Source organism: Carlito syrichta, unplaced genomic scaffold (assembly GCF_000164805.1).
Source record: "Carlito syrichta isolate Samal-C Ts95f unplaced genomic scaffold, Tarsius_syrichta-2.0.1 Scaffold309885, whole genome shotgun sequence".
Classification (NCBI taxonomy): Eukaryota; Metazoa; Chordata; class Mammalia; order Primates; family Tarsiidae; genus Carlito; species Carlito syrichta.
This window is the reverse complement of record NW_007253981.1, coordinates 326,747-330,297: the sequence shown is the minus strand read 5'-3', so window position 1 is coordinate 330,297 and position 3,551 is coordinate 326,747.

Sequence of the window (3,551 nt, the reverse complement as noted above, 5' to 3'; positions counted from 1 at the left end):
CAGCCACTGCACTCCAGTCTAGGTAACAGAGTAAGGCTCCAACTCAAAAAAAAAGAAAGTGGCAGTCTCTGTAGTGGACCTAGAATCTGCATCTGAGATATCTCAAGGTGAGGGCAGAAACTGGAAAGGACAGTGAAGCTGGCTAGAGTTACAGGCCTGCATGCTTACCACAGCAGAGAAAGCAGAATAGGGAGCCCACAGGGAACACCTGGTCCTGGGGCCTTCCTAGTACCTGTCAGGATTCTGTGTGCCACCCCTGGCCTGACTCACAGACCAGGTGCTTGAGCTTTGACCCTGTGGTACAGACAGGCCTCCTGGAGCCTGGGTCAAGCAGACACCCCCTGACAGCATCACAAGACTTTCTTTAGGATGCCCAGATACCGGTCCCCACTCTATTATCAACTTTAAATTACCTTTGTAGATCAGCTTGGCCTAAGCCTTAGCTTCCACTTCTGAAAATGGAGATAAAATGGCGCAGTGGCTCAAGCCTGTAATCCCAGCACTTTGAGAGGGGAGAGGACTGCCTGAGCCCAGAGATTCAAGATCAGTCTGGGCAACTTGGCGAGACCTCATCTCTACAATTAAAAAAAAAAATGGGGGGGAGGGGGATGGGATTAACAGTAGCAAATATCTGTTGGGGGATGGGAAAACACTTCTTATCTACAGGGTGCCTGAATGAAACGTCATTGTACACCTAACCCTTAACTGTACCCCACAAAACCATAATAAAAAATACTGATTAATGGAAAAAAAAAAAGAAATAAAGTATATGAATACCCTTGAAAAAAAAAAAAAAGTAGCTGGGTATGGTGGTATGCACCTGTAATTCCAGCTACCTGAAAAGCTGAGGCGGAAGGATCACCTGAGCCCAGGAGGTAAAGGCTGCAGTGGCCATGAGCATGTCTCAGAGTGAGAGTCGAACTCAAAAAAAAAAAAGGTATAGGGGGTTTCAGCTTCAAAAGGCTGTAGGGAAAGAACTGTGGGGTCAAGATGGTATGACTTTTTTGTAGCTGAATGGTGCTACTGTGATTCTAATAAGTCACTGTTACAAAACCTGCATTCTGTCCCTTGGCCCAGTTATGCCCTTCTTGGTGCCTGAGTGAGGCTCTTATCACCAGTTGGTTGTTTTAACAATCATTTTTTTTTTTTAAGTTGGAGTCTCACTCTGTCACCCAGGCTGGAATGCAGTGGCACGCTCATGGCCACCCCAGCATCGACCTGCTGGGCTGCAGCGATCCTTCCACCTCAGCCTTCCAAGTAGCCAGAACTACAGGTGCATGCTACCACGCCTGGCTAATTTTTGATTTATTGTAGAGATGAGGTCTTGCCAAGTTGCCCGGGCTGGTCTCAAACCCACGGGCTCAGGCAATCCACTCGCCTTGGCTTCCCAAAGTGCTGGGATTACAGGCTAAGCCACCATGCCTGACCCATTTTCTAATTTTTTTTTTTTTTTTGGAGTAAGAGTCTCACTCTGTTGCCCAGGCTGGAGTGAAGTGGTACACTCACAGCCACCACAGCCTGAACTTGCTAGGCTCAAGTGATTCTTCCACCTCAGCCTTCCAACTAGCTGGAAGAACAGGTGTGCACTACCATGCCCGGCTAATTTTTTGATTTATTGTAGAAACGAGGTCTTGCCAAGTTTCCCAGGCTGGTCTTGAACCTCTGGGCTCAGACAATCCTCTCACCTCTGCTTCACAAAGTGCTGGGATTATAGGCGTGAGCCACTGCATCTGGCAACAGTCATTCTCTGGCTTCCATTTAAGACTGTCTGTGAGAGTCAGAGAAATTGTTAGGGAGGACCCCAATCCCCCACCCTCTACCCCGCAGCTTACCTCTGTCAGGAAGAGAAATGATATATCAGGAACAGGTGGCATTTCAAAGTGCATCATAAAAAGTGCAGCCAGGGGGAGTTACTCACCATCTGCTCTGTTTCTTTTACATATATGCCTCCAGGGGCTTCCCTATTTGTCTTAACATCTATTGAACACCCAAAGGAGTAAAAGAATCTACTGTCACTAACATCAAAGAATCAAAACACTCCATTTTAAAATGGAAGATGTTTCAAAGGGCAAATTATCCAGAAGCACAGATTGTAAAAATGATGGTAAACCATGGGAATGGCTGGCATTTGGTTGGAACGCAAGCACACTTACAGGGGCTTCTAGGCAAAGGCCAAGGTTTCAGGACAGTTTCAAAGACTGGGTGATATCAAGAACAGCTTCAGGAGACACATATATGGCCAGCTCCGCATCACTGAGATATTAAACAAAGACATCCTCAAGCATGAGAAGGGACAGGTTTAACATTGAACCTTTGTAGGCAGAGGACATACAACTTTCATTTTTTAAAAATGTTTTCTACCTGGCCATAATTCCTATCTAGTCATCTAGAAATATCTTCCTAGGAATAAAGCCTCCTTTCTTGAACTCCCAAATCTTCAACTTCCTGCCAGGTTGGCCATGGCCCCAACTCCCAGATGGGGTGTGTCTCTGCTCCTTTTACTCATTCATGCAAAATGATGGTTCTAAAGCCAAAGTCCAAGGATGTCTGTGTAACTGCAGTGAGGCAGGAAGTGCCAGTGGAACTGTAACTGCGACCACTAGATGGGACAATGTCAGAAAAGCCCAGTACCAGTAGCTTCAGCCAGCTCTCCCCACCACCGGACAAGGATAGCCTGGCTAATGACTGCTCCAACTCCCTCACCTTTTCTGGCCATACCTGGATATCATCACCTGCTTGATTAATTAGTAAAGCCAGGTTAACAACATCAAATTACACAGCAACTCCAAAGTCCACATGACAACCCTGGATTGCTTTTGTCCTTTTACAACAACGTACTCTCCATCTGTTAGCTCAGACACCCATGTGGCTCAGGGCAGAGAGGGGAATAAATGAAGGACTGGGTTGTAAACGGGGCCTTGTGGGCAACTGCATGCCAGGCTTGCACCATCAAATCACACCACTTCATCCACCCTCCCTAGAGTACCTGGGACTGAGCCACTCAGAGAAGACAGAGGCAGCCAAAACATCCTCCATCTCCTCTTGCTGGAGCCCCTGCCTAAGGCTCCCAGGGAAGCATATTGATCCCTTACAGCCCCCACCAAGGCCATAGGCTGCCTACTGAAATGTCCCAGAATTGAAAGGAAAAAAAAATCACACAATACAAAAATTAGAAACAATATTTATTATCTCCTGTTAAAACAGGATGCTCTCATGAGGAAAGAGTATGCAAAAAAGCCTTCCTATACCCTGAGCTTTCTCACTTAACCCACCAGGCTGGGACTGTCCTCACTGTGTAGGAAGGAAAGTTCTCCACATGGTCCTGGGAAATTAGGCTGCTCTAGTTTTACTTTTAATTATTTGCATGTAGCCGGGCTTGGTGGCTCAGCCTGTAATCCCAGCACTTTGGGAGGCTGAGGTGAGTGGATTGCCTGAGCCCGCAGGTTCAAGACCCACCGGGGCAACTTGGCGAGACCTCATCTTTACATAATCAAAAAAATTAGCCGGGTGTGGTAGCATGTGTCTGTAGTTCCAGCTACTTGAAGTCTGAG